Below are 12,940 nucleotides of genomic sequence, written 5' to 3'. Positions count from 1 at the left end.
ATTTAGAATGGCAATAATGAGAGTTGGTTAGCTGCGATGGAAGAAGAGATGGAGTTTCTTCGGAAGAACCAAACTTGGGAGGTAGTCCCATTGCCCGTAGGAAAGAAAGCTATTGGTTGTAAGTGGGTGTACAAGAAAAAAGAGGATCCTTCCGAACTCGATGGTACAAGATACAAGGCAAGACTAGTAGCAAAGGGGTTTGTACAAAAGGAAGGAGTAGGCTACAATGAGATATTTTCTCCGGTAGTGAAACACACTTCTATCTGGGTGTTGCTGAGTATTGTCGCTCATGGTGATTTGGAGCTGGAACAACTCGATGTATAAACTGCTTTCTTGCATGGAGAATTGGATGAGTAAATCTATGTGCAACCACCCGAGGGATTCAAGATTGTTGATAAAGAAAGTCAAGTATGTCACTTGAGGAAATCACTATATGGGTTGAAGCAATGTCCTCGACAGTGTTACAAGCGATTAGACTCTTTCATGCTGAATCATGAGTTCTCTAGAAGTCTGTATAAAATTTGTTGTGTTTACATGCGGAAGCTTCATGGAGTTGAGTATATTTAACTTCTTTTGTATGTGGATGATATGCTTATTGCTTCGAAGAGCAAGGTGGAAATAGATAGGCTGAAATCTTAACTTGGTAAAGAGTTTGAGGCGAAAGACATGGGAATTTCCAAGAAAATATTGGGTATGGAAATTAGTAGAGAGACGTCAAACCATCGATTGTTATTTTGACATAAAGGATACATTGAGCGGGTTATTGTGAGGTTCGGGATGCAATATGCTAAGTCAATGGTGAGTCCATTGGCTCCGCATTTTAAGATCTCTAGTAGACAATCTCCCACATTGGGAAGCTGTGAAATGGGTCTTGAGGTATTTGAAAGGAACCACTGATATTGTTTTATGCTTTGGTGGAAATACATGTCGAATTACTAGATTTGTGGATTTAGATCATGCGGTGATCTGGATAGATGTCGATCTATTATTGGCTATGTGTTCAAAATACATGGTGCTCCAGTTTGTTGGCGATCGATGCTACAAGCAACGATGGTACTTTCTACTACAGAGGCTGAGTACATGGCTATAATAGAGGTTGTAAAGGAAGCATTATGGTTGTGCTCCTATTAATGAGATCTTCAATTCTTGTTTAGATTGTGTCGGCTAATAATAGATCTATCTAAAATTCGATTTCTGGGATTTGTACTACTACGTTGAATCTTAAAAAATTCATAACTTCCTCTAACGAAGTCATATTTGGACGTTCTCTATATGCACGCTCTTAGTTTAACGTATACTACAACTTTCGTTTAGATCTCTAAGGCTAAAAAGTATTTTGTAAAAATTTCACTTTTTACCATATGCGGAGTCGTGTCGGTTTAATCGTGAAACTTCGACGGGTCATAACTTATTCGTTATAAGTCCGATTTCAACGTTCTTTATATGTACATAATCTTTTGACATATAATATATCTTTGGTTAAGATTATTTATCCTAAATAATCTTCTATCAAAAATTCATTTTTAACGCTTATTATCTCTAAATTGACTAGCTCCAATCTGCAGGCATTACACAGTCTGGTGGGCTATAACATAACATAATACACCATAAACATACAATACATATCTGACATGTCACAAAAGTAACCAATCATCTACACATATACCAGATGATAGACAACTGGTCATCATCATACTCTAACATAATCTTCCTAGGGACCCGTTAATCTAACTCTTTGCATGCATAACATACAAATCATAAAACATAACACAAGTTATGTGTCATAAAGAAAATCTAACATTAATGTAACTAACAATTACGTCCATACATTCATATGCTTGCACATGCTCTATAACAAAGAATCTTACCCTAAAGGGGAAGTATAACTCACCTTGTTTGTGGAATAGCAACCTAGTTCCAACTCTTCCAAAGCTTCTATTGAGAGGCTTCAAATCTTTCCTTTCTACCACTTAGAACATTTACATACATTAAGCTCCTCAGTTATGTCTTAATCCATTAAGACATCTCTTGTGATTTTAGCCAGAAAAAAGTCATATTTTTGATAAAAACCCTACTTGATCATCCTTTGCTCAAATACTTGTCAAACTACAATAATCAAGCTAATAAAGACTTAATGTAACTAGATTATAACATATTTTGGACACTGAAATCCACTTGATTGTGTAGACATAACAAAGATGAGACTAATATAGGGGTTCGAGACACCATCTCCGAATCAAACCTAACGGACACCTGCTGGACTACGAAGCGGTCGATTTATTCAAACGATGGGCTAAAGAGAAGTTGAAGACTCCAATTTTAGCATTTGAGTGATTACAATATGAACGATATGTTAATAAATTTTATAAATATATTTAAAATAGTCACCAAATGAACAACTTAGTATAGGTTCTGCATCTTCTACCGCAAAACTTATCTTCAATATTATCATCACCACCATCGGTGGGGGTGTCTATACTGAATCCCATCCTGCGTAGCTAAGACATGATTTTGGGGGTAGAAGAGGAGTGGAAAAAGGGTGAATAGAGGTTTTGTGGAGGTTATCGGGAACGAAGAGGGATTAGAGAGACAAAGGAGGGAGGAGACAGAGAATAACAGATATGGAACAAAAGGAAAAGAAGAGAAGAACAATGGTGTATTAGATAACTATATATTGTATATATTGTTTATTATGTTATGTATATCTGTACATATTCTGAATCCTACTTTATAGGATCTCACTATTGTAACTTCTCAATATATATTCAATGTCCTACACACGATTATGTGTGTGGTTCAATTGATCTCAGTATTACATGGTATCAACCTAAAACACCCGATCCTTCCCTCCCTCTGTTTTTTCTTCTTCTCTTTCTCAAAACCCTAGGAGATGTCGACTTCTCAAGATGGACCCTTTTCAATGAACACTTTGCTTCATATGATTCCCATCAAGTTATGTTCCACCAATTATCTTCTCTGGGAGAATGAGATGCTTCCCTTACTCTCCTATCAGAAGCTTTTGCCCCATGTTGATGGCACCTCTGTTCCACCTTCCAAATCAATCACAGTTGACGACAAATCAGTTCCGAATCCAGCGTTTACCTCCTGGTTTGATCTTGATCAGAAGGCTGTGATTCTTCTTAATTCTTTGTTGACTGAAGAGGTTGTTGTTGAAGTGCTTGGCCTCTCTACAGCTCATCTGATCTGGACTTCACTAGAATCCGCCGACAACAGTTCTTCGGTAGAAAGAATTCATTCTTTACGAGACTCTTTGCGCCAGATGACAAAAGGTAACTCTACTATCTCAGAATATGGAAGAAAGTTCAAGTCTACTTGTGATAAATTGGCTGCCATAGGCCAACCTGTTGAAGATATGGATAAAATTCACTGGTTCTTATGTGGATTAGGGCCTTCGTTTGAAACATTCTCTATTGCCATACAGACCAGTAAACCATCTCCTAGTTTTCGTGATCTTATATCACAAGCAGACAGCCATGAGTTATTCTTACAATCCATCCATGACACCACTACTCCACCCGCAACTTTTTTCTCGCAATCTCGATCCACTAATAACAGGGGTCGGTCTTCTAATTATTCACGTGGTGGCTCTCGTGGATCTGCTGGTGGCTGTAGAGGTCGTGGGGGGCGTCGTCCTCCCTATTTCCAACTTTGTTGAACAAATGGACATTATGCGTCCTCTTGTCCAAGTTTGTCCACTTATGCTTCAAACTCTCTCCATCAAGACTCCAACTTGTCACAAGCTTTTCATTCCCAGTGTCATGTCACTCAGGGAAATCCCAATTGGTATGTGGACTTGGGAGCAACTGCACATATGACTTCCTCACCAGACAATGTCACCTCATCTACTCCATATTCTGGTAATTCACATGTTGTTTTTGGTAATGGAAACAATATGCCAGTTTCACGTATAGGAGAATCCATGGTTCATAAAATTATTACTTTACACAATATGTTGGTTGTTCCTCATTTGACCAAGAATTTGTTATCCATTAGTAAACTTACCATGGATAATCCAGTTGATGTTCTTTTTTCTCAACCATTCTTTCATATTCAGGACAGGGCAACCAAACAAGTGATAGCAAGAGGTCGGTGTGAGGATGGATTATACGTGCTTAGAGATGGACACACAGCCCTGACAGATTCTTCCGGGTCTTCTATTAAAGTTTCTTTTGAACTATGGCATAATCGTTTAGGACATACCTCTTTTGATGTTATTTCTTATTTAAAAAACCCTGGTTTGTTGAATGTTACTTCTATTTTTCCTAAACCAGTTTCTTGTGAACCTTGTCACGTTTCTAAGGGGCAAAAATCACCTTTTCCTTTAAATCCTAAACAATCATTACATCCGTTAGACTGGATACACTCTGATTTGTGAGGACCGGCTCCGGTTGAATCCAATGGCTATTTATATTATGTTGTGTTTATTGATGAGCACTCTCGTTTCACATGGTTTTATCCTTTGCGCAATAAGAACGGGTTTTATGTTGTCTTAAAAAATTTTATCCGTCTTGTTCAAACACAACTATCACGCAAAATTAAGGTATTCCAAGGTGACGGGGGCGGTGAATTTGTCAATCACACCGTTCGTGGAATTTTCAAAGAACATGGTATTTTTCATCAGCTTTCGTGCCCGCATACTCCCCAACAAAATGGCAGAGCTAAACGAAAGCATAAGCACATTGTTGAAACTGGTCTTGCTATGCTTTTTCATGCTTATGTCCCGACATCATATTGGGTTGATTCTTTCAGTTCTGCTACCTATATTATCAACCGACTTCCAACCAAGGTGCTTAATAACCATTCTCCATTTGAGTTGCTCTTCTCACGCATACCTTCCTATGAAAATTTTTGCACCTTTGGTTGGCAAGTCTACCCGTATCTTCGTGACTATTCAACCCACAAGCTTACCCCACGGAGTATACCTTGCATCTTCATTGGATATCATCCTCAATATAAGGGGTACAAATGTCTTGACCCAGCTACATCACGCATTTACATCACTCGACATGCACGTTTTAATGAAACTTCTTATGCATTTGCTGCTCCAAACGTGTCTTCAGATTTTTCAAAGCTAGATCTCTCTGTTTTTTTGGATGATGGGCCTCATCTCACATCACCTTCTGATCGGCATACCACTCCATCCATTTCCCGGGCTCATTCGGATCCATCTACTAACCCATGTTCCTTATGTGAACCAATTCCTAGCAACAACCTACCTGCTGGTCCGATATCCGACCATGGTCCTACTACGCCTTCTACACCCGACGAAGACACAACTACCAGTTCAGACTCTGGTAGCCCACCTGCCAATTCAGCTCACGGCCCATCTCCAGACCCTTCAAACCGAGCCTCATCGCTTCATCCCATGACTACACGTTCTAAGTCTCGTATTTTTAAGCCCAAACACCTCTTTGACTTTTCTACGCTTGTTCAACACGCGCTACATGCTGCCCTTTTTTCTAAATTTCAACCAAAAGAATACAAGTCAGCTGCTAAAAATCCACGTTGGATGGATGCCATGCATGAAGAAATGGAGGCTCTACGCCATAATAACAATTGGGTGTTAGTTCCACGACCATCTTCCTCTAATGTTGTTGGTTCTAAATGGGTTTACAATGTTAAATTTAATGCCGATGGATCTGTTGAAAGGTATAAAGCACGACTAGTCGCCCAAGGCTTCACACAAATTCCAGGGATCGATTATTCCCATACATTTAGTCCGGTAATAAAAGCCTCTACTGTTCGTATTGTTTTATCTCTTGCAGTATTGAACAAACGGCGTCTTCATCAGTTAGATGTCAAAAATGCTTTTTTTCATGGTCAACTCACCGAGACCGTGTTCATGGAACAACCACCTGGTTTCAACGATCCACAATTTCCAAATCATGTATGCAAGTTATCCAAAGCTCTTTAAGGGTTGAAGCAAGCACCAAGAGCTTGGTTTCAACGCCTCAACACCTTTTTACTATCTAACGGTTTTGTCTACAGCCGTGTTGAAACTTCTATGTTCATCTTTGCTTGTGACTCTTGCATCATGTATCTACTTGTTTATGTTGATGACTTAATTCTCACTGGCAGTGATGAGTCTGTTGTCACTGCATTTATTACTTGTCTAAATCGTGAGTTTTCCATCAAAGATCTTGGTGACTTGAGCTACTTTCTTGGTCTTGAAGTTAGTTACACAGACACTGGTCTATTTCTTAGTCAATCCAAGTATGCTAAAGATGTTCTTACCCGGGCGGACTTGCTTGATTCTAAACCGGTTCACACGCCTCTTGCTACGCATGAAACTTTCACTTCTAAAGGCTCTCCTTTCTCTGATCCAACGCTCTATAGATATCTTGTTGTCGCCTTACAGTACCTAACTATTACCCGACCGAATTTATCTTATGATGTGAATCAAGCCAGTCAATATCTCCATGCACCTACTGATGCTCACTTTCAATCTGTCAAACGCATTCTGCGTTATGTTAAGGGTACTGCTTCATTTGGACTTATTTTCTGTCATCCGCAGACCAAAAACATATTGGGCTATTCTGACGCTGACTGGGCTCGTTGTCTTGATACTCATCGTTCTACTTATGGCTACTCCATATTTCTTGGCGGAAATCTTGTCTCCGGGAGTGCCAAGAAACAACCAACTGTTTCACGATTTAGTTGTGAATCTGAATACCGATCCATGGCGAACACAGGTGCATAAATTGTCTGGATGACTCATCTTTTATGTGAACTTCATGCCTTGCGACTGGATCGACCAACTTTGCTATGTGATAATAAAAGCGCCTTATCTATGACTCAAAATCCAGTTGCTCGTAAGCGTGCTAAGCAGATGGATCTTTATTATCATTTTATCTGGGAACTTGTTACTTCTGGAAAGCTATACACTAAGTTTATTCCTACAAAGCTTCAAGTGGTGGATATATTCACCAAAAGCCTTCCACGTCCTCAGTTTGATCACTTTCGTACATTTCTACGCGTAGGTCCACCGCCTATTCGCTTGAGGGGGATATTAGATAACTATATATTGTATATATTGTTTATTATGTTATGTATATCTGTACATATTCTGGATCCTACTTTATAGGATTTCACTATTGTAACTTCTTAATATATATTCAATATCATACACACGATTATTTGTGTGGTTCAATTGATCTCAGTATTACATGGTGTACTACTGATATATCAAAGCAATGAAGGCGTTGGAGTGCAGACATAGAAACCTAATTGGAAGCCGGAGGTGACAGGAGAAATATTCTATTGGCCAACAAAGACGGTGGCAACAACGAGGGGCAAAAGCAGTGAATATGCACAAAATATTGTGGTGAAATTTGAAATCAATAAACTCTACTGTTTATAAGGACGATCCCATTAATATATGTATATAATAAAGTATATTTTGATTTCATATGTATGCATACTAGAAAATTCCATAGACATAGGGATGATAACCTTTTCTAGTAAATCTTTGTGCTTAGAGTAAATATTTATATTGAAAAATAGTAACAAAATAACAAATGAGATATGTAAGATATAGGTCTTAATTGGTTTTTTATAATGCAATACTCATTATAATATCATATAACAAAAATATATTTTTTTTCATGAATTTTTTTTTTGTGTCATAAACTCAGTTAGGGATGAGCTTTAGAACAATTGTAAACGGAACCGACCCGAAACGGGTCATAATGTAATAAAATGGTCCGGTTCTCGGTTCTTATTATATAGCAAAACCGGTCCCAGTTCTTAAAACCGGTTAAAAAACCGGAAGGCCAGGAAGTGTAAGAGTCAAAATCACCATAGTTCACTAATATGAAGTCGGAATTACTTGATTTTCTTCCAGAATGTAATTTAGTGTTTTTTACTTCATTTTAGACTATAAAAAAATCAAATTTTGGTTAAATATTGAAACAGATACGGGTTCGGAAAGACAACATATCAATGCAACATTTTTTTTCCTTCTGTTTCATCACATTTTTTTATTCTATCTAAGTTTTTAAAATACCATAACTAACTCATATGATGTCGTAATTACTTGATTTTTTTTTCCAAAATGTAATTTAGTGTTTTTATTTCAATTTAGACTGTAAAAAAAATCATATTTCAGTTAAATATTGAATCAGATACAGGCCCAGAAAGACAACATATCAATGCAGCGTTTTTTTTTTCCTGTTTCAACACGTTTTTTTATTCTATCTCGGTTTTAAAATACCATAATTCACACATATGAAGTCGGAATTACTTGATTTTTTTCGAGCATGTAATTTACAATTTGTGCTTCTGTTTAGACTATTAAAAAAAATCATAATTTGGTTAAGTATTGAACATATTAATGTAGCATTTTTTCATTTTTTTTATTTATGAAAGTTTAATTGTTTTTATACGACTATTACATTTTATTAAATACTAACAAACTTTTGTTTTGTGTTTTATATAGATATTGGGGAAACTGTACATAATGACAAGGCAATGGGAAAAAGGCCGATGGAGAAGTAGATGATAGTTAGCTAGTTTACTTTGGTAGAATCGTAGAAGTGATATGAAATTGTTCTTTTGGTTGAAACTTGATTGGTAGAATTGTATTAAATTTGATATGTAGGGATATTAAACAATGTTTGCAAACATGATTATTGAATATTATGTTTTTTAAAAAGAAAACTTGACTACATGTGAGTAATATGAATTGCATCATCATTAGCTTCGCATTATTTACAACCGGTTCTTGTTTGGAAAAGTAACCGAAACCTGAAACGGTGGTCCGACTCCCGGTTCGTATAATATCGCAAAACCGGTTCCGGTCCAGTTCCAACACTTATCCCTAAACTCAATAATCATTAATCAACATAAACAAATCAATTTAAAAACAAGCAACATATATAAACCTTTATAGTATTCAATATGATATTATTGAATTAACGTTAAACATAAATATATCTAGTGTTTCATACACGTACACTATAGATACGAAGGAAGTTGTTTCACATATATTTATTTTCAAAATCAAATAAAGACGACGTCCCTGATCTTGAAGACCTAATTTTCTAGTGCAAAGAGGTGGAGAATGACATAAAAAACTTTGCAACCTGCCAAGAGTCCTACAGCAGCGGCGGACGAAGGGTAGTGATGGCGGCCGATGTTAGAACTTTAAACTACACAAATGAATAGGTGGAGTTCGATCGGTGAAGGCGTATGAGTCTATTGAGAGACGGAGGAAAAAGGTGTAGCCGGTTGTCAGAAAGATTTGACTCAGTGACTTAGACTCAGCGAGTCAGGCGAAGAAGAGGGTGAAATTGGAGAGGGTTTATTCACAAAAAGTTTTGTAACTTTATTAGAATACTTATAGATTTTTCAAATCCCTCTCAAAAACAAAGAAACATTCAAAACTTGTTCGTAGATTGTGGGCAATTCCTAGATTGTTCATGGTGAAAATAGTATGAGATGAACATATAAACGTTTTTAGAACTTAGATTTTACATATTTCCAAAATTTGAGAACATATATATAACCAAATACTTGATGAAATATCGACCTATATCTAAGAATACAAATAAAAATACTTGGTAAATAGATAGTGAAATCAAATAAAAGACTTGACATATTAGTTACCTAAAAACACGCAAATATAACGAATCTAGGTCTTTGGGTGTACAATTTTTACATCGACACGTGTTTATACCATTCAAGGAAAGTATTTTGGTTTGTTTATTTATGTGTTAGACAATTTTAGCATCCTACTTTCATTGGGTACATTTCTATTTCTGCACAAATAGGCATATAGTAAGAAAATTGTCACAGAACAAACATAATTCGAATTCATAACGCATTATTGAATTAAATTCAATAGCGATAAAGCTTTGAAAATATAAATTCTCATCAAAACTAACAACCATAACAAACAAAATTGTCTTAAATATCGATCAAGGCAGAAAATGATAAAGTTGCACTTTTTCTAAAATGACATTGTACTTTCGTGAGATAGTAATCAACTTTTTAAGGGAGTGCCTTTCAGTATTTAAAAAAAAGATTTATAACCTATTATTACTTATTTTTTATGTCAAATGTGCACTTCTTATTATAAACCTATTGTGAAATTATTTTCTTCAGTATTTATAGTTATTTTTGGTTAATTTGCTCTACCATATAGTATGTCCTTTTTTTTTAATAAAAAGATAACAAAACCAATACCATGGAAGCATATTGCACCAATTACAACAGAGCAAATTAAGCAATTGCGTGATAATGCCCTATATAGTGGTGGCCAAAAAGGTAGTTACTTCAATAAATAGTAATGCACATTCAATTAAATTTTTTGGAAAGAAAAAGAATGTTAAAATCAAACAAAAGTAATTGGGTCATCCTTTCAAATTTTTTTTATAAAATTAAAGCTGTTGATTTATTTTATTAGGATAATAGAATAGTTTCTAATTTAAATTCCTGTTTTTCAAGAATGATTTTTGGATGAAGGAATAGGTGGGAGAAATAGAGTCAGCAGAACAAATCAAGAGTTAATGAGATTATGATTTAAGGATGTTTAAAATCAATTGTTGTTGATTTTATGGGATTTTTGTGAAACGTATTATATTTGATTATGTAATTGTAATTGATCGGTTACTTGTCAAATGCAGTTAGGTTTTAACCTAACTTTTGTTTGGTAATTTTTAAAGACCTAATTTTTATTACTTAATATTTTGTAATGCTTTATATCTTTATATAAACATATATGATTGTTTGTAAAGATTATGTTCTTAAATTGTAATATTTGTTTGTAAATATTTAATTATGAAGTCAGTTTTATGTAATTTTGTTAAATTTCTAAAATTATATAATTGTTTGAAGTTTTAAACGTTGAATATAGGTCATGTGATGTTAGATTGGAATATAATTTTTTTTTTGTGGATGGCTAGATTTTTCAAACACCTAATTTGAAAACGTGAATAAATTGTCAATAATTATTTATGCATAGGTAGTGTTTACCTATATAGGGGGAGCTATTTGTGGTTTCTTTACATATACATATATTGTTCGATATGATAATGGGAAAAAACTTACGGTTATTTGTGTTGACGCTGCTCCTTACTCTTTGCTACAGGCATTTTACTTTATTCCTGTTTTACCATTTTTGTTACACATATATGTTGATATATGAATATTTTTTAAGTTGTGTTTTTAATTATTATTATGGAAAGTAGACGATTAATGATGATTTTAGAATTATAGGTAACACTAAATGAGATATTAGTTAGTTAGAAAGTATAGTCCTTGTTTGTTCCAACTCCATATTTTTGTTCTTGAGATGAAAATGATGAGTTAATGTGTGTGAGTTTGAATGAATAAATATTAAATAAATACAAATGGTGATTGACTGTTTTGTTTGTTGTAGATGATATTTTTGTGAATCCGACAAAACCATTGGTTTGTGTATATCATATCCCGAAGAAAGATTGTCAGACTGAAGCGGACCGTAAAAAACTCTGCCAACAACAAGAGCTTAATCCCAAATGTATCGAAAAAGCTTGTGTCTGTATGGATGCGTATGCTTGAACAATAATACTATCTATGTACATAGTCACATGACTTAATTTCTATGCTGTATTTAATATCAATAAAAATTTTGTGTCAAACTTGCTGTTCGATCTACTCTTATAGGCATATATATATATATATATATATATATATATATATATATATATATATATATATATATATATATATATATATATATATATATATATATATATATATAGAGAGAGAGAGAGAGAGAGAGAGAGAGAGAGAGACACACACAACACTACAAGATTGCTCCCTGTGGTATTCAAAAAACATTGGATGGGATCCAAAAACTTTACCACCTGTATAGAAGATACAAAATCAACGTTTTTCCGTGTTTTGGGTCCCTAAACAACTTGAAAAGACCATTTTACCCTTTTCATTTCTTTTTTCCATATTTTTAATCTATATTAATACCTTTTCTATTTAATAATAATAATAATAAGAATTAATCTACCAACCAATCCCCTCTCGTAACCGTATATATATATATATATATATATATATATATATATATATATATATATATATATATATATATATATATATATATATATATATATATCTCTACATCAAAAAGATGTAGGTTTCATCACCTCTATTCCCGTCAAGAAGCCCTAAGGGCTTCAACGACTTCATCCGAGCAAATCCCATGTCTGTCAAATTTTCAGTCAAATGATTCCACCACATTGAGTTCTAGTGCTCCGAAGCCACGAACACCGCTTGACATTTTTCATGGTGCCTTGGCATGCCCATCGTTCAGAACTCCGATCTACCTACCTCCTCCGCTCCAACCAACTCAACTTCCTCTTCATTGCTCCTTACTGCCCGTCCATCTCCTCCCTCACCACCGTTTCTATCCCGACCGTTTCCCGTACCGACTGCCGCAACTTCACAGCCGCCTACAGACTCACAGTCCGCTCGGTCGCTATAAAAGTTGAAGACGCCAAAATTTCTTTCTCTGTCAACGTCTCTCACTGAGCTTTGCCCTCTTCTGCCCAAATCACCATTGGAAATAATTGTTACATAATTGATTGATTGTTTCTCAAAAGACAATTACATAAGAATATATAGAGAATATCTAAAGCCTAATGGCTAAAACCTAAAGGGATTGGGCCTAAACACTAATCACTAATGTCCTCCTGCATTTTGATCGGGTGGAGACGCTTAAACTGAAAAAATAAACAAAAGAGGAAAACATACAAACTAGATGAAGATAGAAGCATCGGCGATGGTAGACCTCTAACAATTGCGAATAACATCGACTGTTAGTCGGAGAAGAAGAGAGAAGAAGTGGCAGCCATAGATTCCGTTGTAGAAAAGAGAAGAATTACGGCGGCAGTGATGATCATGCAACTAGCGGTAGAGGAGT

The 12,940-nt window shown here is 35.3% G+C and overlaps 1 long non-coding RNA gene across 1 annotated transcript; it reads left to right on the top strand.

The window, feature by feature from the left end:
- The first annotated feature begins 10,930 nt into the window (after positions 1-10,930).
- On the top strand, positions 10,931-11,651 carry LOC145162807 (uncharacterized). Its single transcript, XR_013739348.1, has 2 exons — positions 10,931-11,110; positions 11,402-11,651. It is a non-coding gene; the product is annotated as an uncharacterized LOC145162807 (long non-coding RNA).
- The last annotated feature ends 1,289 nt before the right edge of the window (positions 11,652-12,940 follow it).

Source organism: Lactuca virosa, chromosome 3 (assembly GCF_052849685.1).
Source record: "Lactuca virosa cultivar CGN04683 chromosome 3, Lactuca_virosa_CGN04683_v6, whole genome shotgun sequence".
Taxonomy (NCBI): Eukaryota; Viridiplantae; Streptophyta; class Magnoliopsida; order Asterales; family Asteraceae; genus Lactuca; species Lactuca virosa.
The sequence above is the reverse complement of the archived record's forward strand: the minus strand, read 5'-3'. Positions and strand labels throughout refer to the sequence as shown.